A 15,932-nucleotide genomic window follows, 5' to 3' on the forward strand; every position below is an offset into this window, starting at 1 on the left:
AATAAAACCAAATCGTCCTAGGATTCCACCATTTGATATTGAAAACAGGTCTTGTGACATCAAGACCAGAATGTCAATTTTTTTCAGTCAATCTTAAAAATAGAAATCTTGATTCTTTAAAAAAACTCTTTATGTGTAACAGGACAACTTTCCCCCTTCCCTGTCTCCAGGAAGAGCTGCACTGCAACCCCCCCCCTTTGAATCTACTTGTTGGTCAGCCAGACATGATTTGTTTGTACTATGTCAATACAGTGCTTTATTTTTGTTCATGTTTATATCCTCTTTCTTTGCGTTTTGCTCACCTTGCCATATTTATTTTGTTCAATACAGCCTTTTGGTGTATATAAACACAGCTGTAATCATAATAAAAAAATCAGGTTTATTTGAATATTTCTATTTGACTTTTCTCATCTTGTTTTTCTGCTGAATTACATACCTTATGTGGTAGTGACTTGATTCATAGATATATCTGAATTTTCTAGAAGTAAAGACCGATACTTTAGGTTTCCATCATTTTTTATTGTCTTTTTGTGTTGCAAATCCAGGGCCCTGTAACACAGAAGCTATAATTGATTGTGAGATTGATTATAATTTCCCATCTATGGAAACTATGTACCGGAAATGATAATTGATTATAAATATCGATTGCATCTTTTTTATGTTACAGGGTTCCGCACTTGTACCGGTACTTTGGGGTGTAGTTCATTTCTTGTTGATTGGTATCATTGAAATGTAAAATGCGTTTGTTGGCAACTATTAATATTTCATGCTGTCTTCAGTGGTCATCATTTATTGGCAGTGCAGTAGCGTAGTAAATATTGACCTCAAAGAAATATGTAAATTATTTCAATTGTATTTTTGCTACTTGGTGAATGACTCATGTTTGGTAAAGAAAAAAAGAGAGAAGAAACTAACAAATCAAGAATGATAATAAAAGAAACATTTTACTGTTTTTACTCTTTGTGGAATAAATAAGTTATGCATTTCAAATACATTATTTCTAGAAATGGCAGCAGAATATATCTAAGCAGGGAAGTGAGAGGTTTTTGTGAGATTTTGTAATGTAGGTTATACATACAGGAGTCTCTGCATATAAAGTCAGCCTTCTATAAGTTGAATGCTCACCATTATTTCAGACCAGATTCTATGATGATGGTCCCCAAGTCTGCGCACCTAACGAGTTGAGTTAAGATTTAATTTGAATTTCTTTTTATTTCACAAATTCTTTCAGTTGATAATTTTCCTTATACTGTTATTATTAAGGGAACCAAATATCTCATAAAAATTTGAAAGAAATATATGATTTTCTAGGAAAAAACCTCGGGCAGTCATTTTCAGATTGAACCAAAAAATGGTACCCCATGTCTGCACATCCATTCACTTTGCACACGATTCAGGGATTTTGATGAAAAAGGCTGCATTTTGAGGCTGTCACATGTAATGCCCAAAATTCATTATTTTCCCACCATTTTGAGTCAGATTTTTTTTAAAAATGAATATCTTTCTATGTATTGCATGTGTAAAGTCTGTGGTCGTAGCATATCTTCTTGTACTAAAATCATGCAGATACACGTGTGCGCCGACAAGGGGGACTGCGCAGACTTGGGGGAACTTGCCATACTAAACACGTGTCATTTACATCTTCTAAGTCAAATTTCAACTGAGTCAAAGAGATATCTCTGGTCCCAAGAAAATCACCAGCAGATTAAAATAATGTTGCCTCCTGTTTTTCATAACGATGCATGTGACTTTTTGCACATCGATTGACCCGTAGACCATTTCATAAAACTTGTGATGATGAAAATTTACAATAGCAGTTTAAAGCTACCGAAATCATTCAATTTGATTGGCTGATAGTAAACTTGTTATTGAAATTGTGCATTTGTTATTGTAACGCATTTTTATGAAATGGGACCCTTTTCTCTGGTAGTGAATCAGGGTCCCGTCCTACAAAGAGTTATGATTGATCCGATCGATTGTAACTATGGACAGCCAGCAACATGAAGGTGTATTATGCATGTTTGTTCAAAGTGTTTTCAAACTATGATGTCTATTCATGCATTCATTGTTTTCTTGAAAATTCACTGTGCTTCTCTTTGTCTACAAAGGACATTTTGCCGATTTCCTGCAGCAAAAATTATGACACTGATGGATTTCCATAGAGTAACTTGTAACTCTTCATAAGATGGGGCCCAGATCCCCGATCATATTGATTTCCAACTGCTGAAGTTGCAATCCGATCTTTGCAGATTTATTATGTCAAATTTGATGAGGGTTACCGTAAATTCATTCCCTCTAATAAATAGGACAAACTGGCCCGTCTTCTCCAAAGAGGTTTCAATTGTACCATAGTACAAAACTAGAAAACCATGGATTATGCAGATTTATCATATCGCTCTTCAGTTATGTGCCCTTTTGCGAAAGCATACCTTTTCAATTGGACTTTTCCTGGGGAACGCAATGAAATAAGCATAATTATGTACAAAAATATGCACAGTCCATGGTTTTGTTCCATGATACAACTGAAATCTCTTGCAAGAATATGGGCCATTGGGTTGATCTCAGAACAAGAACAGGTCACTACTCACCAGTCATGCAGAAAATCATGCATTATTTTTGAACATCTGTCCTGACATTGCCTACGTGTGGACAATTTGAAATCCACCTTTACAAGTTTTTACAACTTAAAAAAAATCATAAATTTCTCATTGTTTGTCCAATATTGTGAAAATTCACCACTTCTCCACTTGGATAGAATTACCTTTGAAATAAAAGAAATTTAGTATTGTGATTCATGTAATGCAATACAGGTAACTTGCCTAAGTCAAATGTATCTGTATCCCAGAGATCTGTTGACTTGGGAGAAATTTGGCTTAAAAGAGGTATATAAAACACATGTTTTGCACAATTTGGTCTTAAAAATTGCTTTGAGTATGGCACATCTTCGAATTGGAGAATGTCGACTTACACAAATTTACCTGTATTGATATTTGATGTCATGTCAAGGTTTTGAAAAAATATCAAATATATGTTGCCATGAATGTTACCTTGGTAAAATTGTAAAGCACTCCCATTCAATTATTTTGTTTTCATGTGCTGTTTTACTGCCAACACTGGACAGAGAAAAAACTTCAAAAGAAAGTGCGAATGCACAGTATAGACTGAATTATGTTACTCAGAATGTAAACAATATGAGTGCTGAGTTTGTAGGATGTAGCTTAATATTGAAGGTAGAATGTACAGTGTAAATAATGAAGGATATATATATATTATATATAGCGTGATACAATATGATGTGTGTTCATGTATGAGAATATTCAGGGTAATCCAAATGCTGTTCCCTGTGCAATGATTTGATTGAAATATCCTTGTAGCTAGTATTTAGAAAGCCCACTGTAACCTCATGAGTAGGATTTAATGGATGTCAATGGATATGCAAGTTAGTTACTGTATCAGTAATTATAGTTTGCTAACCTATAGAGTGAGTGGCCATTGATGCCAAGATTGATTTATACAGGTTCAGACAGTGAAAACTGTGTTAATTCTATATTTTGTATTAATTAGAATTAGGCTGCAAAATCACTCCTAAAATGCAATTGGCAACAATATTCTAGATAATCATGTTCCTCAATATGAAAGTGTCCTTTCAATTTGCCATAATATGAAAATAGTGTTAGGTCAAAACATATTGTTAGACATTCATATTTTAGTATTGGTCTCCAGTTTCCTGGGATTGTAGAAATGTTCTGTGTAAATCTAAACAAAAGGTTTGAGATTAACTTCTTTCATTGTTTTAAATGAAGTTTCTTTATGCATTTTTATTTCTTTTTTTTCTCCAATGGGGGTTTGAAAGGGAAAGAAATCATTTATGTGGTGTGTTAGTCGTTCTATCATTCTGTTGTGTGTTTAAATCAGATTCAGTATTAGCCAAGTTACGTTTGCCCTATTGACATTATTGTGAGATCAATAGTGTAATTTATTATGAAATTCAATATATCTAACAGAAGTCAGAATCTGTTAATTGCCCCCCATTTCACCTTACCTTCTAATTGGCAAACAAATACAACTGAATAAATAAAGGCATATAATTTTTTTCTTTTTCTTTTTTTGCCAACAAAGGTATCAAAGTGACTCTCGACCTGCATAGTTTGGTGAAAATGACATTGACTTTGCTTAGCTTCAAACACCTCAAACTTTATTGGCATCATTCTGTAATTCTCTGGTCATATTGCATTTAACATCACTCAATCTAACATATTTCATTGTGAACCTTTTATGTATTGCTACTAAGTATGTATTTATCTTAAGCTTCTGACAAGTAGTAGTGCTTATCTTATATCCTAGATATTCAGCTGAATTTACCTTTCTCCATGTTTCTGGCCCATGAAGAGTTTTTAGACCAAATGCAACTGATAATACCAAGAATTTGTCCTTCAACTATGGGAATTCTTGATATTCCTTTACACAGGATGTTAAAGGAGTATTCCAAAATTCAAAATAATCTTATTTGAAAGGATAAAGTAAAATCAGACAAAATGAAAATTTCTTTTGTGATTCAGTGTGCAAGATGATCATAATCATTCAACTTATTCTGTTTCAAGGGAGTAATATGATACGAAAAGATGAAATGAGTATCAGAATTTGCTTTTTAAAAATTGGCATTTGCTCGTTCAATTTAATATGAGTACTGCTTTTATTTGTTGAAAGATCAAAATAATAAATTATTTGGCCATGGATATTGATGAGCCTATGTCTGTAAACAATTCATTATTTCTTGTAATACATTCAGACAGGTTGTCCCTTAACAAGTAAAATGTAAACTTAGAAATTGTGATGATATGTAAGTACTTACAATGGTGCTTAGGTAATTTTTATGAACAGTGATACAATGTCAGTTTATTCATTGTTAATGTGTGAATATTATATATCTTATGTTGGATATATGTGTATAGCCCTTGAGAGAGAGTGACCAAAGGAAATACATTTGTGGATTCAAAAGAACTTTGTGATAAGTGTGGCTTTATTTCAAAGGAAAAATAGATATGTTTATGAGCCTGAGACAAATTTACCAAAGGAAATACTATTTTGGATATACTTGTAGAAATTTTTTATAAATGTGTGCCTATATTAGAAAGACCTATAATTTCATTTTTCCAGATTGAAAGGAGAAAAAAAGAGAGAAACTCTTGTCTTTTGCTGCTGGCACAAAAGAGAAAGAGGAGGAGAGTTAAAATACTGAGGTATGAAGAATTGGGAATTGGACAAACTTTCAGGACACATAAAAACAATCTAGCGCTTCCCGCTCTCTTATAGATTTGCATCCTTGATCGTTATTACAAAACTTGCTTAAGATACTACTTTCAGTATTATATTTGACTTAATTTAGCAGGTCAGGATAGATTTTAAGCCCAATTTGTCTTAATAAAGACATTTTAGGCATTAAACAATCGTTTTTCTCTCTCGTATGCGAGGCTCTCTCTGTCAGTCTCATTCTTTTTCTTCCTTATATGTTTTTTGTCAGTAGAAAAATAAGAATTTGAACCAGAACAAAGTTGATCAGAAAACCTTAAAAGGGGGTAGAAAGTGCCCATTTTACTCACGCATTTGGCGTAACCCCTGCCCCCACCCCCCTTCATTTTTGGCAGCGCAAAAGAGAAAAGGGGGAAAGAACAGTAAAATGAAGTGGAGGAGGAAAAATGATTAAGCAACGATAAGAATTGGGAACTAGAAACAAAAATTCAGGTAAATATATCAAACAAAAAATCCACTAGGGTTCATGCTTGTTCTCCCTTTTCAGTTAGATCGCAGTCTGATCATTTCAAAATGTTTTTTATCATTTATTTAGCGAGATATGTATCCTCTAAACGGTCATCTATAGGCACCCTTTCAGGTGAGTATAATGTACATAAAGTTCCGTCCCAACCTTGACTTTAAAAATACCCCCTCCTTTTAAGATTAAACTTTACTATCCTATGTCCAAGCAATCGTGCATGACAAAGGGGGGGGGGCACTCGAGAAGATAATAAACCTCAATGATGCGAACCTTGATTTGTCACTATCGCCATCTATAGGAAGAATCTGGTACATGATATTCCCTATCGCTCAATAATTCAAGACCAGATGTATCCATAGGATCCATGCTACGATAATGATATAGCACACAAATTATCACGTTATGATAAAAACGCCTGTATGCTCTTCCAAAGCTTTGTTAATGAGTGTATACACATATTCTTCTACATTTAACACAAGGGTTGTTAATTCTGAAAAGACTGCAAGATTTTAATTATGTGAATTTATAAATGATCATTAATTATTACTGTATTCTATTTTTTTAACTCCTCGCGCTCCCCTTCAAATGTTTATCTTTTTGTGAGACTGTCACAATAGAAGCGTGTGGTGGTTATAATAGTTATTGAAAAGGAAAGTTTCTTCTCATATCGGCAAAATATAAAGTGTAATTACAGGCCTCTGTCATCAAATTGCATGGGCCGGCCGCGGAATGGGGGGGTGAGTGGGTTTCAGCCCCCACTTTTTTTCCTTAAAAAACCGTGTACAATCACGTTCAAATTGACCTTGCAAAGTCAGCCCCTTCCCCGCTTTCCGAATTAACCGCGTTTCACAGCCCAGTCATCTGCCTGCTTTTAGATGATGATTACTGCAGTTCTTAATTCTTTGATAATTTTATTAAGTCGATGAAAGCGTTCTAAAATAAGATTACTAATAACATGAATTATATAGGCCTATTCCTCATCAGCTTTTATGATTTTTGTTCGACTCTACTCTCCCCAAATCGACACGTACCTCCTCTTGTATAGCAGAACAATTTGTAATGTGAGGAGTGTATAGAGGGGAATGATATTGAAAGCAGTGTTCACATATTGAATTATAAGCGGGGGGGGGGTCGGGGATCTCTGGGGGACCCTTTGACATTTTATCTGCATGCAGAGATAAAACAATATTGATACGATTTTCATTTTTTTTTATCTTCGTTTTATCCATAGCCTATATAGACTATACACTTGTTTTGGAGCTACCACTGTTTGGGAATAGAAGTATACCAGGGAAGTTCATGATCCAGGAGGGGTAACAGTCCCTGAGCATTAGCTGCCCTCGATTTCCTTTCCTTGCAGAATTCTGCATGGCAACAGCCATCTCCTGGAACGTTGCCAAGCCAACTGACAATCTGATTGGTTTGTATGTAATCATGTTGCATATTATTCACCCTTCAACTTGCCACATCGACTCCATCGAGATAGACGATTGGGATTGGCTCAGTTTTGCAAACACTCCTGATTATTTTCCTCTCAAGGATATAAAGTTCATCCGGCGTTTCCTGTGCCAGAAAGTATAGGATTGTCTATTCTAACACATATGTCGTTTTTCCAACCCTGATTAAATCAACAGACTGTTTGCCATAGTATGAATTTATTGAATATAATTTATATTTGGTAAAGTAGTTCCGACGAATTTACATACCATGGTACGATATGATGTCAAGCGCATCGTCTTCGTGGCTCGAATAGAACGGAGGACATTAATGTTCTCTTTAAACATGTTCCCAGAACAGCTGTAGTCGATCGCTATGTATCTCCGGCATAGGTGGTACAATTAGACAAGCAAAAGAAAGAAAAAACCAAGATGGTCTCCCATTGGAAATTTAGGAGTGTACTAGGGTGTAGCCCTTAACGATTATAGAGAGGCACGGGGGAAAGGGGCCCAAATAATGAAAAAGGAAAAAAAATGCAGAGAAAAGGCAAAGGAATAATTAAACGCGCAGAAAAGGTATAGGCCCTACCACCACTAGCGTACCTAAGGGGGAGGGGGCAGACTGCCCCCCTGATGAGTCACAACTCATGCAGGGGACGTACCCCTGACGAGTCACAACTGATCTAGGGAACATGCCCCCCCCCCCTTTGAGCCCCCTCTTTTGAACTCGGAAGACCTTTTTTTTTTTTTTTTGCTAATCAATTTTTTTCTGGTACGATCTGTCCTTTATTTGCGGTTGAAGACCTTTTTCTTTGCTTGTCAATTTTTTTTCGCGCGGACGAAATATCCTCCAAAAATTTGCCTCCCTTTTGGAAAATCCTGGGTACGCCGCTGTCTACCACTGTAGGTGATTAATACCCCCGTCCTATCACCATGTTAATGCAGTTTCCAACACATTTAGAAAATTAATCTTTCATGTCTTTACACAGGAACTGATATTCGTGCCAGTTAACTTTGATTAGTGTTATATTACACCAAACAGTCCTTTAAATTTTCCCTTTTCAAACGCATCTCTAGCTGCAGGTTTGTATTTTAATACGTTACTCTTCATTAATTCTTAAACAGTTCTGAAATACATTTGTTCTGGTTTAAATGTCAAGCTTTTCATCACGCGCTGATTTGATGGGAAATAAAAATCCTCTTCATTAATTTTTACAAACAATCCTTAAAATGTCCCTTTTTAGGTGACGATATTAAAAGAAAAATAATCAGCTCGCGCTTGCATTACGCCGATGAGATACATATATTTTTCATGAATTCCCACAATAGTCCTTACAATTTTCCTCTTTCAGGTAAAATATTTTTCAAAATATCAGCTCATCCCTCGTGCTTGCATTAATAATTGCTTACTAGTTAGATACGCATCGTGGGATCCCCCCCCCCTCAAATGCCCCAGTTTAAGGTTTAAATATCAATAATTTTCAGCTTGCGCTTCGCGCTTGTATTAATTTTTAGATATGCATCATGTCAATGATTACCAAAAGTGCTTAGAATTCAGTCTAATAAATATCTTAATATTGAAACGAAATTGGCACACGCTTCGCCCTTTTTTAATGTTCCTTGGCAGGTCTAAATATCAATAATTTTCAGCTCGCGCTTCACGCTCGCATTGATTTTATGTTTTATTTTGAATGGTCATGTGTTTATACTAACGGTGTAATCATGGTCATAATTTTCAACTCGCGCTTTGCGCTCGCATTGATGTAGTTTTATTTTGAATGGTCATGTGTTTACGAAATGTACGAAGTGTACTATAGTGCTTTGGAGTATATATTTGAAAGGATGCTATAAAATACAGCGAGAATATGCAATGAGAAGTAGCCGGGGTTCAGTTCACCAAGCTTAATCAGAAGCTTTCGGCCATTATATTGGGCCCTAGCTCTTCAAGCCTGAAGAAGGCCCAATTATGGCCGAAAGATTGTATATCAAAAGTAATTAAGGGTACATTAAAATAGGGCATTTAATTAGAGGTTAAAATGGATGAATTGCAGTAGCGAAAGGGGCAAACCGTATTTTGAAAGGGATTATGCGATTAACTTTAAGGATGCACTGGCAGAAGAAAGCAGAACGCTATACTAAGAAACCGTGCGCTAATCATCAGGCTCGAAAAGAATGGTTTTTAAGGACAATTTATCTGATATTAAGAACAGGCACCTATGAGAAGGCAAGGGGATACTCGTTAACACACAAAACGGGTCCTTCTCATGTGAAAGTGGCACAGAACACATTTGTGCATGAGGGGGCATTTTTTTATAAAAATTGGCACTTGGGTCCTCAGGTGAAGGGGCATGCACAGACACGTTCGCGGGGGGGGGGGCCGGGGGCATTATTCTTACGTAAAAGGGACACTTTTCAGTGCTTCAAAAAGTGGGGGAGGGGGACACTGTACCCCACGCCCCCAGGATCGCCTCCCCTGTATAATACACCATTTTCAAAGGGCACGAATTTAGCACTTTGGCACCGGGCGCCGTTTGTCCTAGATACCAGTGGCGTACCGTGGGTCACGGCATTGTGGGGGCACCAGCAAAAATTTTGCGTCACTTAGTGAGCGCGCGAAGCGCGCCCAGTTGCCAGGTATACTGACCTAATAGAGACATTTTAAGGACAGTGCCATTAAACGGATATGTATCTCACTGGTCAAATAATGCGAGCGCGAAGCGCGAGCTTAAAATTTTTTATATTGAGACCTAAAAAGGGACATTATAATCAATCTTGTATAATAATGATACTTACCTGTCTCGCTAAATAATGCGAGCGCGAAGCGCGAGCTGAAATTTTTGTAAATATTGACCCCCAAACAGGAAGATTTTAAGGACTATATTTTAGGAATCCATTAAGAGTATACACATCTCACCATAGTCATCTAATGCGAGTGCCAATAAACGCTTGCTGATTTTGTTAGAATTACATCCAAACATGCACAAAGCACTTGTAATCATGATTAACATACCCATCTCACTAATCAAATCTTGCGAGCGCAAAGCGCGAGCTGAAAATTTAGCAATTTAAGACCTGAAGAGTGGCATTTTAAGGCTTGTTTGTAGGAATTCACGTAGACCATAGTCACCATACGTATTTCACTAACCAAACGATGCGAGCGCGAAGTGCGAGCTGAAAATCTTTAATATTCAGATCAGAAAAAGGGACATTTTAAGGACTGATTCTAGGAATTCATGGAGAGCAGACATATTTCACTAATCCGCTACTGCGAACGTAAGCACGGACAGAAAATGTTTTATATTAAGACCTTAAAATAGGACAATCATTTTAAAGGGGAATGAAACCTTTGGAACAAATAGGCTTGTGTAGAAACAGAAAAATCAAAGAATAAGAATAAAGAAAGTTTGAGAAAAATCGGACAAATAATGAGAAAGTTATGAGCATTTGAATATTGCAATCACTGATGCTATGGAGATCCTCACATTGGCAATGCGACAAGGATGTGTGATGTCACTGATGAACAACTTTCCCTTTGGTGGACTATAATACCCTCAAAATATGTCTCTTTTTGCTTTTTCTTATGATGATACAAACTCTTTATCCATGATGTATTCTTAAAAAATATGCATTACATGCCCTCATGTAGAGAGAACACATGATTTATGGATAGATGTGATAAAAGAGGCAATTCTAGTGAAATATATACTAAAGTAATGGGAGAGTTGTTCACAAGTGACATCACACATCTTTGTCGCATTGCCAATTTGCTATCTCCATAGCATTAGTGATCGCAATATTCAAATGCTCATAACTTTCTCATTATTTGTCCGATTTTTCTCAAACTTTCGTTGATCTGTTTCTTTGATTTTTCTGTTTTCACACAAGCTATCTTGTTCCAATGGTTTCATTCTCCTTTAAGTAGTCATGAAAAAGAAGCATACTATTGTACATAAAACAATAATAACTCGAAGTGCGAGGAAATATATTTGGCAGTTTGGTGTATATAGACTTGAAAACGGGAGGTTTTAGTATAACAGGATTATAAATCTAGGTAAACAGACAATGCGAGTACCAGGAACAATGAAGACATATATAGGTCCTGCATGAGCAAATTATGTTTCATAATGAACAATAATGTCTTCTTTCCCACTACGTTTCTCTTCCTTTCTCCCTCTTTTCTCCTTCTCCCGTCCATGTCCCTCTATCAGTATTATTGACTAAAAGAGTGAGTAATTATCCCATGCATGTATACATGACTTTAGCGCATGGGGGGGGGGGGGGGTAGACGCTTGGGTCAATCAACCTTGCATCTCGTATGACTGTGCATGATCATACTAAGAATTACTAAGAATTAAAGAGATGTTGTGATAAAGTATGTTGAATCCAGCTTCCAATGTTGTTGGTACGTATGGCATGTCTCTGAAATAAGCTGTCAGCCAAAACAGTTATAGTATATGTGTTGAATATGTTAGTAAACAGGTCTATAATCTCGTATGTGTAGACCAATCCGACGAATTCAAACGAATTCAAAGAATAGATAGTCATAGAAACCACAGACCAATAATCAATATACGTGTAATTTCAACACGTACCACACGTAAGCCTAATAACATTTTCGGTGCACACATTTTCTCCGAATCGTATTTCGTCAAGCAGAGGCGTCGATCGATCATGGGGACAGGGGCGATCGCCCTACATCAGTGGGGATCGAAACATATAAATTTGACCCCCTCCCCCAGTTATTTTTTGACAACTTTGACAACTATTCATTATGTAAGCACTATATAAAAACATAATCTTGATTACACTTGGCACACGAATTAATAAGATTTAATAAACAAAAAATGCATTTTTCGCCCAATATTTTTTTCTTTCAAATTTTACAAGAAGTGTGATTTCCATGTTCGACATATATCCAATGAAGAATGATATGATGATGAAGCAAAATAAAAAGATCATTTAGTCGAGGTGAGGATGGCAAATATAATTACTAGCGAGTACTATACATCCCGCGGTGTTTATTCTCTCTCTCTTTTTCCTTTACTATCCAATCACAGCATATTGATAAGGGTATACTATACTTATACATGTACAACAAAACAAAAACAAAGACATTCACGAAAGCCAGCTAGGCTGTATGCCCCTCTATAATACATTAACCCCTGTGATTATTTGAGTAATAATTAATATAAATGACTGAATGAATGTTAAAAATACATAATGCTAGTCATATGGATATATTATCGTCTTAACACAACGAATGTCGTTGCATGTCGTAATATCCCCAGAAAACCCGTCACAATAATCTTGTGATACTGAAATTTGTATGTAGAAACATACAAAATGATTGCGCAATATCCCAAACATGTAATATTCTATATTGATTTTTGTTTATATATGTGCGGTTCATTTTTATAAATAGAATGATCATCATCTTAGTTTCCTCGATTATTACAAAAAATATAAAAAATACGGACTTTCGATTCTCTGCAAGTTTTCGAGACTGCATAGGAGGAGGATAAGGGATAGTATTCCGAAATAAATAATAAAAAAAGAAAAAAATTTTTAGTTCAATCTGAAATGTCTAAAAAAATTACCAAAAATGAAACAAAATCTAATTGATTTAATTAAGCTTTTTCATTATTGCAGACTATTCCAAGTAAAAGGGTAAAAGTAATTGGCATTGGTACTGGCGTTGGGGTTTTATTTTCCATGCAATAATAAATGTTACCAAAATTACGGGATTTGTGAACATAATTATATCCTACATAATCAGTAATCGATAGTATTGTAACATAATCAAATGTTGGGGACAAGGGTGCACATGGACAAGTAAAAAAATGCTAATCCCCCGGATTCCCCCCCCCCCCCCCCCGCCTTGGTGCATGCATGCCGCGCCACGTACTGCCAGTGCGTCAGAGCGAAACACTGCATGATATTCAACATGTTCAAGTCACAACGAATTTCATTTCCTAGAGAGACGGGACTATTTTAGTCATCAACAATAATCGTTGATATAACGATTACCAGTATTGATTCCAATATAGGCTTTATGAGATGACTTGACCGATTTATTATTAACAATAAATGGACTACTTATCACACACACACACACACACACCACACACACACACACACACACACACACACACACACACACACATACATATATATATATATATATATATATATTCCATTTTCTGGTACATGCACTTATATATTTAATCAATGTTGTAAATGATAGATTTTTGGCTTTATTTCTGTTATCCAAAGTTGATTATCTTTGAGGGTCAAATGATCCTTGCATGCTTCCTTTATGAGTCAATCACATAATTAACCCAACGTTGAGCTAACGTTGGATTGTTTGGTCCCGACGAATGAATACGGTACGTGTAAAATGTCATTGTATGATGGTATGATGAAAGCCGTTGAAACATATTACTCATCGAGTTACAATCCATTGAGAAAGGAGATAAATATATTTGGCCTGTTAAAACTGCTTAACGTTCTTTCAACGAAAATATAACTCTATGTACGTAAACGCCCTTATATATAGTCGTTTCATGGACGATTCCATTTTTTTTTCAGGCTTAATTGCTTGAAATTTGTCAATCGGTGTGATCCCTTGTTGACTTTGGTAATTTAGAGTTGAGTCTTGCTACTGTTTTATTTTGTGATCAAATAGGTCTATATAATAAAATGTTTCTTTAGGCCTAAGTATTTTGGTCAAGGCATGCATCGTTATTTCGATATAATGTCTATTAAAATACAAGGTACAACCTGCTACCTGTTCAAATCATTTCACAAAAACACACAACAGCATATCAGCCGAATTTAGCAATATTTTCAAGCACTGGAGTGAGATGCCCCCACCCTCCAAAAAAGTTCCACGACCAAGAAAAAACAAACGAAAAAGAAGAGGAAAAAAAAACATTATCCAGGGCTTTATTCGACAGCATTGGTTTATTTCTGGGTTGATTATGCACCGGGCCACCTTGTACTTCTCCTTGGGATCTAATCCGGGGGGGGGGCACTTCCATTCACGAGTGGATACCATGCGCGACCATGGGGTCTCGAAAAGCACCCTAAACACGTAATTTCCATATTCTGAAAATGCACCCCTTAACAAGTATTGGCGTGTGAAACCCTACCCTTATCAAGTATTGGAAACAAAACGATACTCTTGGCAAATATTCCCTGAAATGAACCCCTAAACAAGTACAGGAATGTTTTATTGTTACGGGTCCTTCGGTTGTCGGCTTTACCTTATTTGGTTTAGTTCGACCCCACCCTCGCGCAAATCGGACTCTAAACACGAAGTGTTGGGGCAAAAAGACATCCTTTATAAAACATTTTAATTTTGTTTTATCATCCCCGCAAATTCGACCCTAAACACGTAATTTTCCTAGCGAAATAGATACCCTTTTTTCATTATTTTTGTGTTTTTGACACCCTTATCACGTTACGTACGTAACGTGCCCTAGCTATCGTGAAAAAGACATCCTTTACGTGTTTTATTGGTCGCGCAAGGTATCCACTCGTCAATGTCAGTGCCCCCCCCCCCGGGGATCTAATGCCTTGATATATTATGGGCTTATGACAGCCATATCTCTTCACCTTGAGGGTCACAATGTTGGGATATAATGATAACTGCCCCCATCAGCCCCCGTGGATATATGTGACCGTAGCGGCAGCAGGGCAAGGGCCCGGGTGTATAGGGAGGGGGGGGGGTGTGCACCCTCCCACCTGGCTAGCAAAACGAAATTTTTATACCGTATACCGCGTACTTCTATGTAAACTCAGCCGAACGGAGGAAATATACCAGAATCAAATTGTCACTCCAAGGCTCCAAAAAAGTTTGTTCTAACAAAAGTGATCGAGTTCATCAATCATTAATTTTCATTCCTCTATTTTTGCTGCAGAACTATAGTGTGTAAGCATAGCAACAGCTCAGTTTGGACCGTAGCCAAGTTCAATACCAATTCGGATTGGTTAGCACGTCAAGCAAATCCTTACTTGTACCAGTTGAATGCAGATTGGCTTTTTGGGTCATGTGGATTGTCTTGAGGAAGCTACTCTTAATTGGTGGCTTGGGTCAGACGGCTCACGATCACAGGTTGCCTGGGGATTGTTTTGTGATGGTTGAATTGAAAAGAATATATTTTCAGTGTTCTGTATAGTACATGCAGCTATAGTGATGAAGAGACCGGTGAAGAGACAATAATTCTATAAGCTCTGCAAGGCGTTGGCATGCAAAAATGAAGGGACAAAAGATCCCGCAAAATGTACAACAATAAGACCTCAAAGATTTCCTTGTACAATAAACTGAGCTAGGTTAATAATGACCACGGTATGCGAGAAAATCGACCAAATCTGTATCTGATATTCGGGCGGACAATATATGCAAGAAAATGTAATTAAAAATAATAATTCTCGCAAATAACATAAGTATTGAACGAGCGACATTTCAACAACATAACCCCCGCCCCCATGAAAAGAAAAGATGAATTTAATTAATTTTGAATATTATGACCCTTATATGGAAAAGATCAACAAGCGGCAGGGGGGGGGGGGTATTGCGATTGGTTATAGAGGTCAAGATTGTTTTGTTGAATTCCTAATCACTACTCCTGGAACTCTTGGCACGTTGCCATGTGGACCCTAGTATATTTTTGCTTCCATGAGCTTTTATAGAGCTTTTTTGGAATTTTTTGAAATTTCAT

Source organism: Lytechinus variegatus, chromosome 7, assembly GCF_018143015.1.
Source record: "Lytechinus variegatus isolate NC3 chromosome 7, Lvar_3.0, whole genome shotgun sequence".
NCBI classification, from domain to species: domain Eukaryota; kingdom Metazoa; phylum Echinodermata; class Echinoidea; order Temnopleuroida; family Toxopneustidae; genus Lytechinus; species Lytechinus variegatus.